The sequence below is a fragment of the Saccopteryx bilineata genome, chromosome 5, assembly GCF_036850765.1.
Source record: "Saccopteryx bilineata isolate mSacBil1 chromosome 5, mSacBil1_pri_phased_curated, whole genome shotgun sequence".
Classification (NCBI taxonomy): domain Eukaryota; kingdom Metazoa; phylum Chordata; class Mammalia; order Chiroptera; family Emballonuridae; genus Saccopteryx; species Saccopteryx bilineata.
Genome location: NC_089494.1, coordinates 197,624,700 through 197,649,115, shown reverse-complemented (window position 1 = coordinate 197,649,115; position 24,416 = coordinate 197,624,700). Strand labels below are relative to the sequence as shown.

The 24,416-nt window shown below is 37.0% G+C and overlaps 1 protein-coding gene across 2 annotated transcripts in view; it reads left to right on the top strand.

Annotated features, from left to right (window-relative positions):
• The window catches only part of ARHGAP24 (Rho GTPase activating protein 24), an 881,345-nt gene that overhangs the window by 539,053 nt on the left and 317,876 nt on the right, over nucleotides 1-24,416 (top strand). The window lies entirely within an intron of this gene.

Below are 24,416 nucleotides of genomic sequence, written 5' to 3'. Positions count from 1 at the left end.
TTTGTATTTACACAAATAATGATTCCAGTTTGTACACTGGTACAAATAAATGCACACACATATACAAGGCCTCGTGAGTATTGGATATCCATTTTTCCACAGACTCTGGAGTGACCAGAAATCATGACACAGCACTCCTAATAGATTATTGGAGATAAAGTTGATTTTATTATGCTCTTGTAATATAAAAATTTTCCAAGATATTACAGGTAAAATGCACACTGTAGCTGATTTATTGTTATAATTTTCTCACAAAACTACATTGTAAAGAAGCCTTTGCTATTAAAACAAAACAGAAGAGAAAATCTCCCTCAACTACTGACAAAATGTTGAAGTTCTCTACCTCAACTTTGTTCCCAACCAAACACTTCCACATGTTTGGCTTGTAGACTTGAGGATGTCTTTGCCAAGTTATCAGATCCTGCAGTTAAATTTCTTCAACATCTGTTCATTTTCTTTTTGTAGTCATTTTTATCCATCCCTCTTAGAGTACTTGATCTCCACTTAAATCCTTGACTCACCCAGCAACAATTTCTTCAAGGCCATCTACTTCTTTGATGAGTTCTTTAGTCCTTCCTTAATCCTTGATGTAAGAAAAAGAGAGTTAGGGATGTGCTTTTTATAGCACCAGCTCTGACTGACCCAATTGTTGAGATATTGACATTGATTTAATCACAGTGTAGGGTGAGTTCCAATTTATTTGGATGACTAATATGTAATGCATATCAATAATGCTGGCACAAAGGCAGTCAACAAAACATTTTTTTCCCCAGATTTATAAATGCTGGGAATCTAACATGTGAAAGCAAATTTTTTCCCCTTAATGAAAACAGCTGTAGCACTGAGTTCATCTGGCTCACAGTGGAATCCATGACTAAATGTTAATTAATGCAGCTGAAGTGCAGAAAGGTTAGTCAGATGCATCGTGTTATTTGTTTTCCCCCGGGGAGAACATATTGTAAGAAACCTGAGTCTTGTTTGCCCTATTAAAATCCTTTTATACTTGCTTCTTAGTGGAATACTTTGTATGGAACCAAATTCCAGATGTTACAAAGTCTTTGAAGTATCAGTAGAGGAAATTTCTTTTCCTACTTATTCTCAAACATCAGTGCCTGTTGGCTTTTAAATGAGCATGGTATTAAACTGAGAGCATTGACTCTTTATATCCAATAACACTAAAGGTCTCCTTTCCCATTCAGTTTACTAACTGTACAGAGAGTTCATCTTTCAGCGAAGTTGTTTGAATATAATATGAATGGATTCTGTCAGACCTTCTAGAGACAGCTGTGTCCTCAAGCTCAGGAAGTCATGAAACCTCCCTTCCAAGATTGCTGTCGTAGATCATGTGTTTCACATGCGGTGCATATGAAATAATGGCTTTTGATGAGCAAAGCCTAAGAAGCTCAGGACTATATGATGTGAAATCTGAAGGTTGTTCTTTCAAAAAAAAAAATGAACTCATAGCTTATTTGAGAAGATGGTTCCTGGGTCTTTAATACAGTATGTGTAGCTTCTAAATTAGTTTTTATAATTCTGAATAGACAAGAGAATTGTATCAAATGCTTCTTTGAAGAATGATTTGGACAATCACTATGGCTACAGTGAGGGTTCAGTGTCCGTGCCATTAATCTTGGTCACTGGGGGTTTATTGGTGTGCCCTTGATATCAGGATGGAATTTTCAGGCAAATGCTTCTGTATTTGTATGAAAATATGAAGATCTGTATCACATGATTTTAATTAATTTTTGCAAAATCAGAATCACTCAGAAATGGCACGCCACTTGAATTATTTTTACAAATGGGAATGACAAGATAATCTTTTCTAAGTTTTTCAATTGTGAAATACGTATTTTGACATTGGGAAATCTGCAAAGTTGCAAGAGTGTTGTCATTTGTCAGAAAGTTTAGGAGACAGAGAAGATTGTGGACATGTGGTCAGTGCCTTGTACAGAATCCTCTTCAGTCTTGCCTGAAGGCATATCCTCATGACACATTGCTTTGTGAAAATTTCTCTTCCATTACTCCTGAAACCCATGCTGCAAGATGCTTACAGATCCAACACTATTTTGTCTTTTGGAGAAGTACCTCAAGCCCAACTACCCAAGGGATAGCCCTGAAGAGGATTACATACTTTAATCCCACCTGCCTACAATGGTATCTAACAAAACGGACAATAGCCTCCAGGAATCTTCTTGGCAAATATTCTAGTACTATATACATACACATTTGTGTATATATATACACACACACATACACACACACACATATATACACATATATACAGTTTATTTACATATGTACTATATATCTTTATAGTTTGCATATTTTGTTCTCTCTTTGCTTTAGTCTAAAATGCCCGATATTATAAATCATGTGAAAATAAGAAAAATAAAAATTTTCAATAGATTTGGAGGTCTTACTATGACTCTATGAAGCAGGTTATGTTACTTATTATTTTGTGTATTATATTTCTATGCAGGCTTTTTTTAAATAATTTAATTTTTTTAATGGGACGACATCAATAAATCAGGATACATATATTCAAAGATAACATGTCCAGGTTATCTTGTCGTTCAATTATGTTGCATACCCATCACCCAAAGTCAGATTGTCCTCTGTCACCTTCTATCTAGTTTTCTTTGTGCCCCTCCCCCTCCCCCTTTCCCTCTCCCTCTCCCCATAACCACCACACTCTTATCAATGTCTCTTAGTCTCACTTTTATGTCCCACCTATGTATGAAATAATGCAGTTTTTTTCTGATTTACTTATTTCACTTCGTATAATGTTATCAAGATCCCACCATTTTGCTGTAAATGATCTGATGTCATCATTTCTTATGGCTGAGTAGTATTCCATAGTGTATATGTGCCACATCTTCTTTATCCAGTCATCTATTGACAGGCTTTTTGGTCGTTTCCATGTCCTGGCTACTGTGAGCAATGCTGCAATGAACATGGGGCTGCATGTGTCTTTACGTATCAATGTTTCTGAGTTTTTGGGGTATATACCCAGTAGAGGGATTGCTGGGTCATGTGGTTCCTCAAAAAACTGAAAATAGAACTACTCTATGAAGGCTTTAAGCTTCTGTAAAAACCTACCTGGAAATAGCTACCACAATTTAGGATTAATTTCTTATAGACTTGCTATTCAATAAAATGACTTATCTCTTTGAATAATTCCACAATTTAAAACATTTCACCAATTTTTCCCCCTATTTCTCTATGTGTTATTCAAAAAAGAGGTGCTAGCCAAATTGACAAATTTGAAGACTTTACTGTCTGACATGCCAAATTTTAGACTGGAGTAAATATCATGGCCAAGTGCTAAGCTTTTCAGAAATGTGGTTGTGAAAAGAATGTTGGCAGACCTTTAATAATGTATAGTGCTCAGAGAAATAAAATGGTCTCTTTCCTTCTCTCAAAATGTGTTTTGCAGAAGTTTTTTTTTTTGAGATGTTTAAAATAATAAACAGTATAATTAATGGAATGATGATGCCTTAACTTTTTCAGAAGAATAGCCCATCAGAAGGGGAAAAAACAATAGTGATTTAGAGACAGAGAGAGGCAGAGAGAAACAATGAAGTGTGTGCACCACATCTTTCTCTCACATTGCTGCATCCCTAACACCTAGTAGACAGTATGATGCCAGGTGCTGAACAAACGGCTATTGAAGTGTCTGTATTTCCCAGGTTTATAGAGGAATCTCAATCATATGTGTTTTTTTCTTTGTTTTGTTTTGGTCGGCAATCACTACTCCCAGCTTCGCTGTGCTGACCTACTTCCTGCAGTGTAGGATCTTTCCATCCCCTGAGGCAGGGAAGACCTTGGTGGTTATAGTGGCTGAAGTGGTGGAAACTCCTCACATTTTCTTTGCTACCCCTCTGCCTTCCTCTCTAATAATGATACCAAGAGAAAGAAGCTACCACTGGAGTGTGTAGCCCCTTAACACTGACTGCTTATTGCATTTCTTCTCAAATGCTTTTTCATGGAGTGTATTTGTGGATTTTTCAACATCGCTAGAATTGGAAATATACTTCACATGGTAGGATTATCTGCCTTGGCATGCTTTTGCTGGATGAGATACCAGCAATAGTGCTCAAAGGCTAGCTGCTTTCTTTGTGTTTACTCAGGTACCAGGAAACTCACATGCCTGATAATTAGGAGTAGGGGCTGCTCCTTTCCCCACCTACTATCCTAACCCTTTCTCCATGGAGTGTGAGCTTTTCAGATCCAGCAGGTTTGGTGGCTTGACACGTTTCACACGCATCTTCAACTTAGAGAAGTGGTGGGTGACAGTTCTCGTACGCTTCAAATTTTGCAAGCAGTTCTCTCATGCTTTTCTGACTTGTTCTGATGGTTGAGAGAAATTACCCCCCCCCCCCCATACACACGCACATAATTAGTTTTCATCTTGGAAACTGTTGTCTCCAAATGGCATTTCTGCTTTTCTAGTCTTCCTCTTGTAATGGTCAGGGGCAGGGAAATGGGGTTTGGGGTTTTTCTCTGAAATGTATCCTCTCTATAAACCCTATAGGGAAGTGGCTTAGCACAGCATCCATTGTTTTATTTCAACTTAGGACGTGCATTTTTAGAACTTTTTAAATTCATATTTAGATCTTAGCAATTCCAGGATAATGGAAAGACAATGTTTTATCTATAGCTATCTATCATCTTAGCTTGGATTCTGGGAAGACATTCTGATACAGGAGTTATGATCAACTGTTTGTGAGACAGTGCTCTCTGAAGATACTTCCTCTGTGAGGAAGGGAAGAAAGCAGGATGGGGCAGAGGAGGAGCTGCCCCATAGCACTATCGCAGCTGAGGTCTCCACTGATGCTGTGGGGAGCCTGGGGGCTGGGGTGCTCCTCACAGTTGCTCTAAAGTGAAGGACCAAACTTGTTTCCTGGCATCAGTTCATCTAGTCATTGATTAGAAGGAGGGGAGATAGATAAACTGGGATATTTCCTGTTGCAATGGCGAACAGTTCCCATGAGGGCCTTTGTGAGCCATCAGCAGTCTATATACCAGCTTCTGGAATTTAGACTGAGCAGCATTAAATAGACATTTCAGTATCTACAGCTTTATCTGTAGCTAGCTCTCTGTACCCCAGGGAAGTCCTGGCTCTTTACAGGTATCATTTTATTTAACCCTTACTGCAACCTTGTGCAACAGCCTATATTATTAGTATTTCCATTGCCAGATTAAAAAAAAAAATCCAAAGCACTGAGAAGTAATATGATAAAGGTAAAACAGCTAACACTAGCTAGTGAATGGATGTGTGTGTGTGTTCATCTACTGAGGTCCAGCTCCCCGAAATGAAAATAAAGTTATATATATTCTGACTTGAAATCAGAGATATTAGAATTTGGAGTATAGTTTGCGAAATATGAACATGTGAACTTTTTTACTATTATTAGCTGAAATTAATATACTTGTATCTCTTAACTCATCCATTGAGAAAGAGCTTTGGCACTTGAAGTGAGAATAAGCATGTTCACTTATTTGCAGCTACTTATCTGTTTATGCCTATCATTAAAATAGACACTGGATAAAGATGCCCACTTACAGGGCTTTTGAATGTATGCTCTAAAGCCATAACCATACTGTCATAAAAAAAGAGGGGAGAAAAACACACTTGTCCTGCAGTGTCCTTAATTACATGTGAATAACCGTGCCAAAGGAGAACTTGATTCCTATAATTTCGCCCTACAGAAAACTGATACACTTGGGTTCTCTTCTCTTCATTATAGAGCTCACGTGTGGAAATTGTCCCAGCTCTGTCACCAACTTGCTCCACACACTGGCCAAGTTATCACTCACTCTCTAGCCGGCAGCAAACAACTATAGGTGATCAGTCCGCCGACTTGCATAGGAATTATCCAGGCAGAAACCCATTATGAGTTTCAAAAGCAATTACCAATGTGCCAGACTCTCAAAGCCCCATCTATGACCAGTGCCCCAAATCAGCAAGAGCTAGAACTTGGAGGGTTTTTTATTCCCTTCCTTCCTCCAAGGAAAGAAAATGGGATGCACAAGAAAATGGAATGAGGGGTGAATTGTTAGCTATAGAAACAAAGAAAAAAAAAAGAGAAATTTTGAAGGGTAACCCAAAGAAATTTTTATCTGCCTGGAAATGAGATTAAGCCCTTCAAAGAAAGTAAAGGGGTTATTTTCCCCACCTTGACTATGCTAATTATGTTCAGTAACCTCACACAACTGCATATTACTTCTATAAATTTCAATGAAATCTTTTTTCATCCTAATAATTTTCCAAAAGACTTTTTATGGCTAAATGAAAATTGAGAGAATGTGGGTGCTTAGACAATCCAATAAATGCATTATAGAGCTTTTGAAAAATGCATATGCTTACCAAAACTGCATTTTTAGGGACTTCAGTGATTCCCTAAAACCCAATTTTGGATTCCAAGTTAAGAACTGTAGTTTAAATTTGGGGACCAAGACTTTATTAATATTTTATTTATCATTATCTATCTATTGATCTATCTACCTATCTCATTCTCTGTCTTTAGGTATTTATCTCTATATTTCTTTTTCTTTCTTCTTTTTTTTTTTTAGCGAGAGAGAGAGACAGTGAGAGGGACAGATAGAGACAGGCAGGCAGGAAGGGAGAGAGATAAGAAGCATCAATTCTTCATTGCACCACCTTAAATGTTCATTGTTTGCTTTTTCATATGTGCCTTGACTGGGGATCTCCAGTAGAGTGAATGACCCCTTGCTCAAGCCAGTGACCCCGCACTCAAGCTGGTGAGCCTGCTCAAGGCGGGGACATCAGGCACTTGAACCTGGGTCCTCTGCATCCCAGTCTGATGCTCTATCCACTGCACCACCACCTGGTCAGGCTTATCTCTGTATTTCTATGGATCTCTTTATTTCATCTCTATACATATATGTCTAATATGACATTTTTTTTACTATTATCTGTAATTATGTGCTGTATTCTTAATCAGTGTTTGACTTTTATCTCCCACATTCAGTTTTTTTTTTTTTCCTCCTGGTCTTATGATTGTTACTCTACAGATCTATTGTACTATTTACTAAAGAACTCTCTGGATAGAACATTTTATGGGTCTGGAAACTGTTAAATTTTTAATTTCCCAAAACTTGAACCTACTTAGATGGTCAGTGCAGCTGTGCTATATAATAGACCACCTGAGAAATAAATAAGTTTGAGAGAGCTAGTGATGGGTGTGTCTGAAAAAAATGAAAAGCTTAGCCAATTCTTGAGTTTTTGAGATAATTATGTGATGTAACAATGAATGTTAATAAATTGGATATGTTATTTGCTGTCAATTATAAATATAAACCAGTATTCAGTGTCTATTTTATATGAACATATGGATATGTTAATAGTGTTTTAGCATAAAAATTGGTTATTTTCTTGATCATTATTAAATATGCTGCTAAGGCATTTACTTTTACAACACTTTTTTTTTATCTTTCTCTCTCTTTTGTGTTAGTACAGTACGTTAAAATCCATGCAATTATATTTGTTATCCAAAGGCAACAATGACATCTCTCTCTCTTTTTTTTTTTTGTCTAAGTCTGTAGGCTGCCCTGAAGCTTGCGCTTTTTTTAAATTTCTTTTTGCTTACTTAATGTGTGCAAATAATTTAGAGAATGTGAGTAGAAGTTGTTTATAGTATGAAGCCATAATTTTATGTACACCAGTAGTTCTGAACATGAGTTAAATAAATGCATTGAAAATCAGCATGTTTTAGCTACTATGTGTTCTTTCACAAAAAAATGTATTTGGGATTTTTGCTTCAAAATTACCTTCCTACCTAAAATGTCTTAAAATACACATGTAAAAGAGATAATTAAAATGGTTAAAGGGTATTTAAAAATCTTTGTGATCTCTTGAGATTCTGGCTAATGCCTTTTCAACCAAAAGACATGTAGGCATTTATAAACTGATTACAAGTGTAATCTTATGATCACTCTTACGAGAAGTGCCGTGTGCAGAGCGATGTCTCATAGTGTTTGTAGACACATGGATCTGTTCACTTTTAATTTTATCATTCAATCTACATGCTACATCAGGGGTTAGCAAATGTTTTCTTGAAAAGACCAGAGAGTAAATGTTCTGGCTTCACAGGCCAGAAAGTCTCTGTTATAATTTTTCAATTTTGCTGATGAACAAATAGACATGGATGTGTTCCAGTAAAAATTTATTAATAGACACTGAAATCTAGATTGCATATAATTTTAAGATATAAAGAAATATTCATTTTTTGGCTTCTTTTCCAATAACTTAAAAATGTAAAAAAATAGACAGTGGGCTAGATTTTGCCCATGGGCCATAGCTTGCCAACCCCTGTAGCTAGATAAAAAAAGCTAACCTATTACAAGGAGTCTAAAGATACTATTATAAATCGCTAATCCTCACTGGTGCCACCAGAGCCAGAATTAGAACTTTGAGACAGCCTGTCTCCCCAGGCTATGGCATTACCCACTGACTGCCTCAAAATCAGGGTGCAGGAGCTGTTTACCAACATTTTTATTTAGAATCTCCATCATTGAATCACATCTTGGTTTGTTTATTTTCATTATGATGAACCTAAAAAGTTTTAGTGACCAAACTGAAATGCCTAAACCTTTTCTTAGCTCATTTAAAGCTCTAGATTCTGAGAAGAGCTAAAATCTGTTATATGACTTTTTAAAGAAATAAATAACATTAATGGGATATTGGATGTGCCAGCATAAACATCTCCCGTACTTTGTTTCATCCACACGAGTCATGGAGATGTACTTAAGTATTCTGAGATGGAAGCATCTTTGGCAAGATCCAATAAGCTTAGAGTATCTTCTAAATTCTCCTTTTTACAATGTACATATCTTAAGGATCTAAGCCACTATCTTACAGAAAATAACAATATGTTGTTTATTGGTAAAATTGACAAGTTTGTTTACTCAGAGGGGTGGTTTATTTATCCCACCACTCATTTATTAACATCTCTCTACCACTCTCCCCACTAGTTTTCTGTAACATCAGTATAAAATAACCCAACTCCGTTAATATTTGTACTTAATGTTTACTGAAATTATGTCAGCTCCTGCATTAATACATGTCAAGCTTTATCTACGATAGCTCATTTAATATGATTATTCTTGAGGTAAATACCATTCTCCTTATTGGTAGTAAACGGTACAAACTCATCTATGTAATAAATGCTAAAACCAAGCTTCACACCCATCTGAGACCACAAAACCAGCACATGCTACAGCTTTCTTTCTTTTATAAAATATTTTATTTAAAAAATTAACTTTAATAGCGTGACATTGATCAATAAGAGTAAATAAAAGTACATTGGTTTCAGGCATACATTTCTATGGCATTTGAACTGTTGATTATGTTGTATATCCATCACCCAAAGTCAAATCATTTTCCATCGCCTTATATTTGTCCCTCTTTATACCCTTCCCCCATCCCCTTCCTCATTCCCCCGTGCCTCCCCTTCCCCCACAACCCCCTCCACCAGGTAACCACTTCACTGTTATCCATGTCCATGAGTCTCAGTTTTGTATCCCACTTATCTGTGAAATCATACAGTTCTTAGCTTTTTCTGATAGTCTTCCCTTGCCATATCATGATTCACTTTTCACGGTCTCACTGTATTGTGGATTTTTAAATTGTATATATCTCATTTTGTATTGTGGATTTTTTGTTTTATCATGGGATTTTTTGTTATATAGGCATTTTTATATATTTATTATTTTAATTATTTTTGTGGTAAAATAAGCATTTTCTAGCCTAAAAATTTGGAAACAATATAAAAATATAAAACCTTAAAATATATATAAATAATAAAATAAATATAAGGTCACTACCTAGTGAATATTCGCCTATTGGGGGAGTTCTGGAACCTAACCCCCACAATAGAAGAGGGAGCACTGTACTTATTTCAGTCGATACAACATTCCCAAGGTCCATCCATGGTGTTGCAAATGTTATTCACTATGTCATTATTTCATATGGCTGAGTAGTATTCCATTGTGTGTGTATGTATATATATACATACACACCATATCTTCTTTATCCCATCCTCTATTGAGGGACACTTTGGTTGTTTCCATGTCTTGGCCACTGTGAATAAAGCTGTGATGAACATGGGGGTACATGTGTCTTTATGTACCAATGTTTTCAAGTTTTGGGGGTAAATACCCAGTAGCAGAATTGCTGGGTCATATGGTAATTCTAGTCTTAATTTTTTGAGGAACCACCATACTTTTCTTCCATAATGGTTGTACTAATTTGCATTCCCACTAGCAGTGAGTGAGGTGTTTTTTTTTTCTCCACAGCCTCTCCAACACTTGTTATTACCTGTCTCATTGATAATAGCCAATCTAACAGGTGTGAGCTGGTATCTCATTGTAAATTTGCATTTCTCAAATAGCTAGTGAAGATGAGCATCTTTTCATATATCTGTTGGCCATTTGTACATCCTCTTGGGAGAAGTGTCTGTTCAGGTCCTCTCCCCATTTTTTAGTTAAATTGTTTGCTTCTTTGTTCCTGAGCTTTGTGAGTTCTTTGTATATTTTGGATATTAACCCCTTATTGGAGCTGTTGTTTGTAAATATCATCTCCCATTTACTTGGCTGCCTATTTGTTTTGTTGTCAGTTTCTTATGCTGTGCAGAAGCTTTTTAGTTTGATATAGTCCCATTCATTTCTTTTTGCCTTTACTTTCTTGCCTTTGGAGTCAAATTCATAAATTGTTCTCTATGGCCAAGGTCCATCAGTTTAGTTAGTCTATGTTTTCTTCTATGTAATTTATTGTTTCAGATCTCATGCATCTTGTTGAGTATTTCCAGAACTTCAATTTTAAATTCGCTGTTATTTAACTCCAAAGTTTTCATGGATTGAGATTATTTTCCTGGAGATTTTTTATTTTCTTTCTGAACTACATCTCTGTCTTGTATAGCCATAGTATTCAATTTTTTCTTCCTTGATGGCATTTGAGAGTGGTATTGTTAAGAACCGTAACAAAAACACTACTTTAAAAAAAAGAAAGAAAAATCAAAAAGGCTTTCTTAGTTCCTTGAGAGTTGGCACAGGACTTAGTGATATGCCAATTTCCCCTTGCTACCAGCCTATCTCTCACCCTAATGGTCAATATGACTTCATGCACACCCTCCTTTCTTCTGATGGATTCTTTTTCCTATTAAGTATGATTTCTCTATCTCAGCCCCTTACCATTCCTAACCTATTGTTTTTCTCCCCTGGCCACTGACTGATTCAAATACACTCTTTCCCTAGCTAAGCAACGGCTCAAAGATGCCCTACCACATTAAAAGAACTGCCTGGAGAAACTCTTTTTTTTTATAACAGCAACTGACATTTGCTTAGCACTTTACTGTCTATTTTCCTAGCTTGATTGAATTGCAAAGCCCTTCCCACTTATTGGATAAAAAAGACAAGTGAATACAAACAACCACTGAATGCATAATTAAAACCATGCCACCAAAAACAAACAAACAAACAAACAAAAAACAATGGGGAAGGTCACATTTACAGCAAATAACTTGCTAAAAAATAGCTTTTGTCACCAAATACTAAAAGACACTATTGGTTTTATTGTTAATGAAGGATGAGGAAATGTAACCTACTTTTTAAGGAGTATAGTCTGTGAATTAATGAAGTTCTCCAGTCTCTTGTCTCCTAAGGCATGGAGGAAAAGAGTTGCAATCAAGTTTAATGATTCAGAGTGCAAGGCTCTTCTCATTTTGCCTAATCCAATGCAGTCACTGTGCAAATAAAAAACTGAAGTCCAGTTTATTCACTAATTCAACAAGCATTCATTGGGCATATACCATATGACAGCCACTCTGCTAGATACTAAAGGTAGAACGTATTGTTTTTACTTAAGAACTTTGAATTTAATGGAAAAAAAGAATACAGACAACTTTAAAAATGTGAGTCTCAGGAGAGCGGAAGGAAAACAGAGTACCCTAACTTTTAAATCCTTAATCTCATTTATTCATTTGTTATCCTTGTTTCTTTTTACTCTTAGGTTTCCTGCCTTTGTTGAATCTAGATAGTAAGCCTGTCTATAGTCTTACTGGTATAAGAAAACTGCATGCCTGAATAGGCAGTAGCGCAGTACATAGAGTGATGACCAAAGATGCTGAGGACCCAGGTTCAAAACCCCGAGGTCAGCGGCTTGAACGCTGGCTCATCTGGCTTCAGCACCAGGTCGTTTTCTTGAGCGTGAGATTGTCAGCTTGAGTGTGGATCATAGACATGACTCCATGGGCTACAGTGATCCTGAATGTTTCAAAAGTAAAACCTCAAGGACCATCTGAAACCCAATAATGTGTCCTTGGGGCTTTTGGACTTCCTGGCTCAAAAAATATCAAAACAAATGAAGAGACACAGCAAAACAAAAACAGACCCATAGAAACACAGAACAAACTGATGATTGTTAGAGCAGGAAAGGGACGAGGGTGAAGTAAAAAAAGTGAAGGGGAATATAGTCAGTAATAATAGTATGTAGACTTTCCAGGGTAACAGATTGTTACTAGACTTGGTTTAGCAAGTACATGGAAGATATATAAATGTCAAATTACTATGTTGTACACATGAAACTAATATAGCATTGTATACTTACTATACTTTAATATAAAAAAATTAAATTTATTAGCTAAAAAGTAATACAAACTGTGGGTCATATTATTATGATGTTCTAACAAAGTAAGAAGAGAAACCATTATATCATTTTTTATTATCTTTTCTGTAATAAAACGTTAGAGGAGTCCTGACCTGTGGTGGCGCAGTGGATAAAGCATTGATCTGGAAATGCTGAGGTCACCAGTTCAAAACCCTGGGCTTGCCTGGTCAAGGCACATATGGGAGTTGCTGCTTCCAGCTCCTCCCCTCCCTTCTCTCTCTCTGTCTCTCCTCTCTGTCTCACCCTCTCCTCTCTAAATTGAATTAAAAAAAAGAAGACAATTAAAAAAAGTTAGAGGATAGAATATAATAAGAAAAAAAGAATGTTATTTTCATTTGTCTATTGGTCTGTGGGTTCATTTGTCCTGTCCATATTTCAAATGGTACTTTTTTGAAAATTGTTCATCTTCACATCACCATTAATATCAGGGCTTAGAATGGCCCAAATGGATGTCCTAAGAGGTCCTGGATCCTGTAGAAATGTATGGTCCAACCTGAAATCTCTGCTCCTTACATAAGAAAGCTGGCAACATAAGGTAAAGCCTCGTATGTATAAAACATCAATAATTCCAGGTGCTTTACTAAAGAAATACTTCATACTAAACACAAAACTATTTGCTTTATGTATGTGAGAGTAGAGCAGAAACTTCTATTTCATACTAATATAGGAGAGATGACTAAGGGAGGAAGACTAAGTTCGTGGCAAGAAAGGAATTCTGCGAGGGCCATCCTGGAGGCCGATTAAGGAAGAGGAGAGGCTCCTGAGACTCCCCTATTAGACAAGACTGGATCAAATCCAAGTGGTGCTGCGGGAGCTAGTTGCTGGGCTCCCCAAGCCACAGTTTCCTCTTAGCAAATATGGAGTAAGAATACTTTCCTCCCTCTTGCGGTTGCGTTGAGGATGTAAAGAGACAAGAGTGTGAGGAGCACTTAGGACTCTGCCTGGCTTGGAGTAAGTGTTAGTGAAAAGTAGCAGCATTTTGGAACCATAGTTTAAATAGTGCCACGTATATATGTATATGTAAGTGCTGGATACAGATTGCCTTAGATGGGATTATAAATGCAGCAAAATTTAGAAAGTAAAATATTAATTTGAACTAGAATAATCAAGGAAGGCATCCCAGAATCAGTGAGTCTACAGCTGGAATTTAAAGGAACTACAGGAGTTTGATCAGCTGATTGTGGTGTTATGAGCTATGGGCATAGGCTGAACAAATATTGGCAAAGGCATGAAGGAAGATCTGAGACTAGAAAAAGGTACTAATGGAGTAAGACAGGGGATGTACCAGGGCCAAACATCATGATTCACGTATGTGTCCTCCTGACTCAGGATGTCCTGGAGAATTGGCTATTTGATTATTCCTTTTACAGAAAAAAAAACTTGGAGGGGACCTGAGTTCTAGGGAATGTGGCAGCATTTAGAGATGAAGCTACCCTCACACTGGCAATCAGTTAATTTTGTGATAACTTACAGCTAAATATACAGCTAAAGCAAAGCTTGTATTTCTTTATTGTTGTTGTTGTTGTTCTCTTTTTTTTTTCTTTTTTAATTTTTTTTTAATGGGGCGACATCAATAAATCAGGATACAGATATTCAAAGATAACAAGTCCAGGTTATCTTGTTGTTCAATTATGTTGCATACCCATCACCCAAAGTCAGATTGTCCTCTATCACCTTCTATCTAGTTTTCTTTGTGCCCCTCCCCCTCCCCCATTCCCTCTCCCTCTCCCCCCCCATAACCACCACACTCTTATCAATGTCTCTTAGTTTCACTTTTATGTCCCACTTACTTATGGAATAATGCAGTTCCTGTTTTTTTCTGATTTACTTATTTCACTTTGTATAATGTTATCAAGATCCCACCATTTTGCTGTAAATGATCCGATGTCATCATTTCTTATGGCTGAGTAGTATTCCATAGTGTATATGTGTCACATCTTCTTTATCCAGTCATCTATTGACAGGCTTTTTGGTTGTTTCCATGTCCTGGCCACTGTGAACAATGCTGCCATGAACATGGAGCTGCATGTGTCTTTACGTATCAATGTGTCTGAGTTTTTGGGGTATATACCCAGTAGAGGGATTGCTGGGTCATAAAGTAGTTCTATTTTCAGTTTTTTGAGGAACCACCATACTTTCTTCCATAATGGTTGTACTACTTTACATTCCCATCAACAGTGTATGAGGGTTCCTTTTTCTCCACAGCCTCTCCAACATTTGCTGTTACCTGTCTTGTTAATAATAGCTAATCTAACAGGTGTGAGGTGGTATCTCATTGCAGTTTTGATTTGCATTTCTCTAATAACTAAAGAAGCTGAGCATCTTTTCATATATCTGTTGGCCATTTGTATTTCTTCCTGGGAGCAGTATCTGTTCATGTCCTCTTCCCATTTTTTTTATTGGATTATTTGTTTGTTTGTTGTTGAGTTTTATGAGTTCTTTGTATATTTTGGATATTAAGGCCCTATCTGAGCTGTTGTTTGAAAATATCATTTCCCATTTAGTTGGCTGTCTGTTTATTTTATCAATTTCTGTAGCTGAGCAAAAACTTCTTAGTCTGATGTAGTCCCATTCATTAATTTTTGCCTTCACATCTCTTGCCTTTGGAGTCAAATTCATAAAATGCTCATTAAAACCCAGGTCCATCAGTTTAGTACGTATGTCTTCTTCTATGTACTTAATTGTTTCAGGTCTTATGTTTAGATCTTTGATCCATTTTGAGTTAATTTTAGTACAGGGGGACAAACTGTAGTCCAGTTTCATTCTTTTGCATGTGGCTTTCCAGTTTTCCCAGCACCATTTATTGAAGAGGCTTTCTTTTCTCCATTGTGTGTTGTTGGCCCCTTTATCAAAAATTATTTGACTATATATATGTGGTTTTATTTCTGGAATTTCTATTCTGTTCCATTGGTCTGAGTGTCTATTTTTCTGCCAATGCTATGCTGTTTTGATTGTTGTGACCCTATAATATAGTTTGAAGTCAGGTATTGTAATGCCCCCAGCTTCATTCTTTTTCTTTAGGATTGCTTTGGCTATTCAGGGTTTTTTATAGTTTCATATAAATCTGATGATTTTTTGCTCTATTTCTTTAAAAAATATCATTGGAATTTTGATGGGAATTGCATTAAATTTGTATATTGCTTTGGGTAATATGGCCATCTTGATTATATTTATTCTTCCTAACCAAGAACAAGGTATATTCTTCCATCTCATTATATCTTTGTCGATTTCCCTTAACAATGGTTTATAGTTTTCATTATATAAGTACTTTACATTCTTTGTTATGTTTATTCCAAGGTATTTTATTTTTTTTTGTTGCAATCGTGAAGGGGATTATTCTATTGAGTTCGTTCTCAAGTATTTCATTGTTGGCATATAGAAAGGCTATTGACTTCTGTATGTTAATTTTGTATCCTGTGACCTTACTGTATTGGCTTATTGTTTCTAGTAGTCTTTTTGTGGATTCTTTGGGGTTTTCGATGTATAGGATCATATCATCTGCAAAAAGTGATACCTTTACTTCTTCTTTTCCGATATGGATGCCTTTTATTTCTTTGTCTTGTCTGATTGCTCTGGCTAGAACTTCTAGCACCACATTAAATAAGAGTGGAGAGAGTGGACAACCCTGTCTTGTTCTTGATTTAAGGGGGAAAGCCTTCAGTTTTGTGTCATTTATTGTGATGTTAGCTGGTGGTTTATCATATATGGCCTTTATCATGTTGAGATATTTTCCTTCTATACCCATTTTGTTTAGAGTCTTAAACATAAAATTGTGTTGTATTTTATCGAAAGCCTTTTCTGCGTCTATTGATAAGATCATGTGGTTTTTGTTCTTTGTTTTGTTGATATGGTGTATTACGTTAACCGTTTTATGTATGTTGAACCATCCTTGAGATTCTAGGATGAATCCCACTTGATCATGATGTATTATTTTTTTAATATGTTGTATTTGATTTGCTAGTATTTTGTTTAGTATTTTAGCATCTGTATTCATTAGAGATATTGGTCTGTAGTTTTCTTTTTTTGTGCCATCCTTGCCTGGTTTTGGTATGAGGGTTATGTTGGCTTCATAAAATGTGTTTGGGCCTGACCTGTGGTGGCACAGTGGATAAAGCATCGACCTGGAAATGCTGAGGTTGCCAGTTCAAAACCCTGGGCTTGCCTAGGCACATATGGAAGTTGATGCTTCCAGCTCCTCCCCCCTTCTCTCTCTCTCTCTCTCTGTCTCTCCCTCTCCTCTCTAAAATGAATAAATAAATTTTAAAAAATTAAAAAAAATGTGTTTGGAAGTATTGCTTCTTCTTCAATTTTTTGGAAGACTTTCAGTAGAATAGGAACCAAGTCTTCTTTGAATGTTTGATAAAATTTGCTGGTATAGCCGTCAGGGCCTGGACTTTTATTTTTGGGGAGGTTTTTTGTGTTTTTTTCTATTTCTTCTCTACTGATAGGTCTGTTTAGGCTTTCTGCTTCTTCTTGACTCAGTCTAGGAAGGTTGTATTGTTCTAGGAATTTTTCCATTTCTTTTAGGTTGTTGAATTTAGTGGCATAAAGTTTTTCATAGTATTCTACAATAATTCTTTGTATATCTACAGTGTCCGTGGTGATTTCTCCTCTTTCATTTTGGATTTTGTTTATATGAGTTCTTTCTCTTTTTTCCTTGGTAAGTCTTGCCAAGGGTTTGTCAATTTTGTTGATCTTTTCAAAGAACCAGCTCCTTGTTCTATTAATTTTTTTCTATAGTTTTTCTGTTCTCTATTTCATTTATTTCTGCTCTGATTTTTATTATTTCCTTTCTTCGGCTGGTTTTGGGTTGTCTTTGTTCTTTTTCTAGTTCCTTAAGGTGGGAAGTTAAGTGGTTCACTTGGGCTCTCTCTTGTTTGTTCATATATGCCTGAAGTGATATGAACTTCCCTCTTATCACTGCTTTTGCTGCATCCCATAGATTATCATATGTCCTATTGTCATTTTCATTAGTCTGTATATATCTTTTGATCTCTGTACTTATTTCTTCTTTGACCCATTCATTTTTTAAAAGTATGTTGTTTAGTTTCCACATTTTTGTGGGATTTTTTTCCTCTTTTTTGCAGTTGAATACTAGTTTCAAGGCTTTATGATCAGAAAATATGCTTGGTACAACTTTGATTTTTCTGAATTTGCTGATGTTGTTTTTGAGGCCCAACATATGGTCAATTCTTGAGAATGATTCATGTACACTGGAGAAAAATGTATACTCAGTCACTTTAGGATGAAATGTCCTGTAGATGTCTATCATATCCAGGTGCTCTAGTGTTTTATTTAAGGCCACTATGTCTTTGTTGATTCTCTGTTTGGTTGACCGATCTAGAGCCGTCAGCGGTGTATTGAGATCTCCAAGTATGATTGTATTTTTGTCAGTTTTTGTTTTAAGGTCAATAAGTAGCTGTCTAATATATTTTGGTGCTCCTTGGTTTGGTGCATATATATTAAGAATTGTTATGTCTTCTTGATTCAGTGTCCCCTTAGCCATTATGAAATGGCCATTTTTGTCTCTGAGTACTTTTGCTGTCTTGTAGTCAGCATTATCAGATATGAGTATTGCTACACCTGCTTTTTTTTGGATGTTATTTGCTTGGAGTATTGTTTTCAAGCCTTTCACTTTGAATTTGTTTTTATCCTTGTTACTTAAATGAGTTTCCTGTAGGCAGCATAGAGTTGGATATTCTTTTTTGATCCATTCTGCTACTCTGTGCCTTTTTATTGGTGAGTTTAATCTGGTTACATTTAGTGTAAATATTGACACTTGTGAGTTCCCTATTGCCATTTTATAGATTGCTTTCTGTTAGTTTTGTGTCTTGTTTGATCCTTCTCTTTCGTTTTTCTATCTTTTGTTTTTATTTGGTTGTATTCCATACATCTTTCCTCTGTTGCTGTCTTTTTTATCTCATGTGCTGCTGTGGTGGTTTTTTCAATGTTGGTTACCTTTAAGTATTGAAAAGGGTTCCTACCCTGTTCATTGTAGCGCACTATTTTGTGAGTACTTTTGCACTCCATCGTCCTTTGCTACTGTTAATCGCCATCCTCTTTTCCCCTCTTTTTGTTGTTGTCACAGTTTAAATTTGGTTTTATTGCGTTCTTCTTGGAGCTTTTACTTGTGGCTTTGTTTTTTTTTTTCTTCTTTGTATCTGATTGGAGAACCCCCTTTAGTAATTCCTGGAGTGGGAGTTTTTTGATGATAAATTCCCTCATCTTTTCTGTATCTGTGAATGTCTTTATTTCTCCTTCATATTTGAAGGATAGCTTTGATGGGTATAGTATTCATGGCTGAAAGTTCCTCTCTTTCAGGACTTTAAATAATGGGGTCCACTCTCTTCTAGCTTGTAGAGTTTCTGCTGAGAAATCAGATGATAATCTAATGGGCCTTCCTTTATATGTTGTATCCTTCTTTTCCCTGGCTGCCTTGAGAATTTTGTCTTTGCTGTTGGTTTGTGCCAATTTCATTATGATGTGCCTTGGAGTAGGTTTGTTGGGGTTAAGAAAACTCGGAGTTCTGTTTGCTTCTTGAATTTGAGGCTTTAGTTCTTTCCACAGGCTTGGGAAGTTCTCATCTATTATTTGTTTGACTATGTTCTCCATTCCATTTTCTCTGTCTTCTCCCTCTGATATACCTATTATTCTTATGTTATTCTTTTTGATGGAGTCAGATAATTCTTGTAGGGCTATCTCATTTTTTTTAATTTTTGAGTCTCTTTCTTCTTCTCTCTGTTGTGCCTCAATTTGCTTGTCTTCTATTTCACTAATCCTCTCTTCTATCTGGCCTGTTCTATTAGCTAAGCTTGTTACCTCATTTTTCAGCTCGTGAACTTAGTTTTTCATCTCTGTTTGATTTGTTTTTATAGTTTCAATTTCCTTGGAAATATATTCTTTGTGTTCATTGAGTTGTTTTCTGAGCTCCCTAAATTGCCTTTCTGTGTTTTCTTGTATATCTCTGAGTATTTTTAGGATTTGTATCTTAAATTCTCTGTCATTTAGCTCCAAGGTTTCCAACATGTTAAATTTTTTTTTCCCGTAGATTTTTCCTCATTTACCTGTGTTACCTCTCTTTCTTTTGTATCCATGATATTTGATTTTATCTTCCTTAATGGCATCTGATGGTCGTTTTGTTGATAGTATTAATGAGATTTAATAAAGAATAAAAAGTTAAAAAATTGAAAAGAGTTTTTTTTTAAAAAAAGTAATAGTGAAATAAAGAAAAATAAAATAAAATTAAAATTAAAAAAAGGAAATTATTCCCCCCTCTTTTTTCCTCTCCTCTCCTCTCCCCTCTTTCTTGAGAAAATCTTGTGGTGAACGGTGAATTGTATTGTACTAAATAGAACAAACAATGCCTGTAATGGAGGGCCTGAATTGGGGAGAAGTAATAAAGGGGCAAAAAAAAAAAGAAAAGGAAAAAAAAGGGGGTATGTACCCACAAAAAGAAAATAAGAAAAAAATTTGGGTCAAGAATAAAATGATTTGCTTTTAGGTGTTGGTTGACTAAGAGTTATGATGAGAGGAATAAGAGGAAAACAGGAAATGGGGGGACAAATTAAAAAATTACTATTGTATTTAGTGGAACAAGAACTAGATAAAATGGAGAGCCAGGGATGGGAGCACTGCTAGTGAGTTAAAAAGATGAAGTAAACCCCCCCCCCCCCAAAAATGCCACAAACATAAGTTTGAGTCCCAGATAAGATAATTTGTTCGTTATTGAGGTTTGAATGAGAGGAAACGTAAAGGAGAAAGGAAGAAACTAATATAGAGGGAGAAAAGAAAGACAGAGAGAGAGAAAAAAGAGGGAACCACTAAAAGAAGAAAAAAGAAAAAGAAGGAGAGAGAGAGAGAGAGAGTTAAAGGTTTTGGAGTGCAACCCTCATAGAGAGAAAGGAAGAAGAAAGAAAAGATAATGGGAGATGTAACACTTATGGGTAGTGTAGTTCAAGGAGAGGAGAGAGTAAGACCAGCAGAGAGTTAAACGACCAAATTGGAGGAGGAAAAAAAAAATCAAGAATGAAGATAAGAGAAACAAATGAACAAATATAATAAAATGGGATAGGTTATAAAGTCTGTGGATTATTCTTGATTTTGAGAGGTTATCTTCTTGCTTTTTCTTTTCTCTCCCTCTTCCTGGTTGGTGACTCTGTACCCCAGGTTCTGCCCCTTTGACATGCTCAGGTAGAGGTTTGCAGTTGATAAGTCTCTATGATGATGTCATGTATTGTGCTTTAGTCTCGTTAGCAGTCAAGGCTCATTAGCATTTATAGGCTCCGCCAGTGAGAGAGTCTGTGTTCCTGGAGCCTTTCTCCTAGTCTTTCCTTCCTCAATCAGTAGCCTGATAATCCAGCTATGGGGTTGCTGCTGCCTCTGCCTGGATAGTAAGAGGCTCAAAGAGCTGGCAACTCCCCACTCTATTACCACTCAGCACAGGATTCTGGGTAAGGCTTAGTCAGTCAGAGCTGCTAGCATAATCAGGCGGGGCTTCCACCCACTCAAAACCTTTGGCTCTACCCCCCTGTCCGGTATTGGGCTGGTGCCCACGCTCGGGGCGCTTGGAGGAATCTCTCACTCACTATCTGTGCATAGACCAGGATATAAGGCTGGAAGTTTCATACTCTGAGTGAAAACCCCGCCCGCACAGAAAAGTTCCAGCATTGGAATTGGCTCTTGCTCCGTCCTCATGCGTGGCTTTTTCAAGGCACTGGGGTGGCTCAGAGATTCCAATTTTGTCCCACACAAAGGCCCCTAACTCTGCTCCTCTGTGGGATAACACGGGCACACACTGCCGAAGCACTCGGAGGAGTCTCTTGCTCACTATCTGCGTGCGCAGACCAGGATATCAGGCCGGCCGCCTCACCCTCTGAGTGAATCCCCCACTCGCACAGAAAAGTTCCAGCGTTGGAATTAGTTCTCGCTCCTTCCCCGTGTGCGGCTTTTTCAGGGTGCTGGGGCGGTCTGGAGATCCCGCTTTTGGCCCACACAAAGGCCTCTGACTCTGCCTCTCTGTGGGATAACATGGGCGCCCACTGCCAGGGCTTTGGAAGGAATCTCTCACCCACTATCTGCGCGTGCCAACCAGGAGATTGGGGAAAATGGCTGCCCCCCTTGTCTTTCTTTGTTTGGGTTTGGCGCGAGTGTTAGCTTGTATTGCCCGTGTTGCCACAAGAACAGTTTTTCCTCGGCTTGGATCTCCGTGCCACAGCCTGGTTCAGCCGTTTGTGCCACGGCCTGGATCTATTCACCCCCTTTGCCCACCTTAGTTTCTATATTCTCAGTTCCCAGTGAAAGCCACCCTGTTTAGGTTAGTGAGGAAGGCGGAGCATTTCTTACTCCCTATTTCCTTCGGGGTTTGATTATATATTTAGCCAATTTTTCACTCGACCATACCTTCAGGTGTATTTCGAAACATCTGGAGGTTCCAAGGATAGGTTTCTCTGTTTCTGGTTGAAGATCTTGTTGAGTTTTGGGGGAGATTTATCGGTATCACTTCCTACGGTGCCATTACTCTGACGTCATTCTCCGCTGTTCTCTTTTGTTAATCAAAGCTTGTATTTCAAACATTGGAGTAATAAATCTCCACTCAAACTTCTATATTACATTCAAATTGCATCAAACCAGCCATGGGTCTACTACAGGGGTCAGGAACGTATGTCTCGTGAGCCAGATGTGGCTCTTTTGATGGCTGCATCTGGCTCGCAGACAAATCTTTAATAAAAAAAATAATAATGTTAAAATATAAAACATTCTCATGTATTACAATCCATTCATTTCCTACCGCTCATGTTCATGGTTGCAGGTGGCTGGAGCCAATCACAGCTGTCCTCCGGAACAACACCAAATTTTTATTGGATAATGCATAACATACACGGGTCATTGTATGGCTCTCATGGAATTACATTTTAAAATATGTGACATTCATGGCTCTTTCAGCCAAAAAATTTCCCGACCCCTGGTCTAATAGGTCTCACCAATGTTAGAAGATAGTCACTGGACTATTATCATGACACTGGATTAAGGATCCTCTGGTCCCATTCAGAAGGTTTTTCCCTGAACTTCTACTTGACCAGAACTATTTTTAAAAAATAACATTTTATGTGTCTGTGACAGTAATGAGAGGTGGTACAAAGAATGTTTATTACTTTGGTAGGGGTGCTGTAGCAAAGAACCACAGACTAGGTGGTTCAGAAGTGCAGTTTCTAGCCTGGAGGCTAAAAGTCCAAGATCAAAATGTCAGCAAGGTTGATTTCCTTGAGGCTTCTCTTCTTTCCTTGTAAATGGCCACCTTCTCCCTGTGTCTTCACAGGGTCTTCCCTCTGTGCCTATTTGTTTCCTAATTTCTCCTTTGTATAAGGACATTTAGACAGATTGGATTAGGGTTTACCTTAATAACCTCATTTTAACTTAATTAAAATTCAATGGGATCTCTAAAGACACTATCTCCAAATAGTCTAAGGTCAAAGTCTAAGGTTCTAGGGTTTAGGACTTCAACATATATATTCGGGGGAAACACAACTCAGCCCATAACAGATAAAAAAAGGATATGAGGCATCACTGTTCTTCCAGAGGCTTCTCTTTTCTGTATATGAAGCAAACTTTTCCCCATATTTACTACTGACTGCATGAGCCCTTTTCTATTCCTCAAAGAAAGAAGCAGCCGTTCAGACCTTTCTGTTTATATATTAAGCCACAATCCAGGATTCCACTCAATTTTTTTCACAAACATTGGAAAACTAAAATCATTTAGGAAACAAAGTATTAACTGAGAACATATGATATAAAAATGGTGGCTTCCCAGAGAAAGAACAACCATTTTATATAGCTACTCTTTCCTGCAAATTTAAATCCTGGCCTTGGATTTAAATATCTCCTTAATTTTGTTTTAAGTTTGTTTTTGTTGTTGTTCTGTTTGTTTCTAACACTTTGCCTAAAGGTAATAGACTAGCCACCAGGTCTTGTGTCATTATTATCTTTGGATTTTTTTTTAATTTGTTTGTTTTAAGTCCAGGCTAATTTTTATTTGGGAACAAACTCCTTTCTAAAAGTAGTACACTCATTCATTATATACTACTGTGATGTGTTTTGTCAGGAGGAGAAAGCCAAAGGGAGCCCTTGATACATCTTATCCAGTTGCCCAATCCTTCTGTAGTGAATTACCAACTTGTCATTCAGGGTGTAGAAGAGCAAGAAGTATCAAGACAGGCAATTAAGGCTTTGGGAAATGATTATTGCAGTGGCATGACCTAATGTTGGGTTCATTTCCCCAGCACCAATTACATTGTCTTTCTTCTGACTCATTATTTCTGATGTGTCATTAGCTTACAGGAATCACAGGGGAGATAATGACAGAACTGTGCTGGGGGCTTTCTGGCTAGGGACTGTGATTTGTAACAATGGGTTCTTTGATTGAAAGACAAATAACTCATTTTGATATGGATATAACTGTTGGAAATCAGTTGCTATTTGAATACTTGATTTATTTTGTATTTTATTTTTGATCAATTTTCCTCTCTTACAGATAACCTTACTGCCTACTAAATTTTTTGGAAATTACCCTGATTTCCTGATACCAAATATGCAAAACTACTTACATGTGACATTTGGTCCTCTTTTCCTCTATTATAATAGAGCTATGATCCCTTTTCATTCTTAAGTCCAGTTCCTCACATGTCTTTGAATTCCATTCTCTCCCAACTTCTCAGGAGTTGTAGTCTATTGA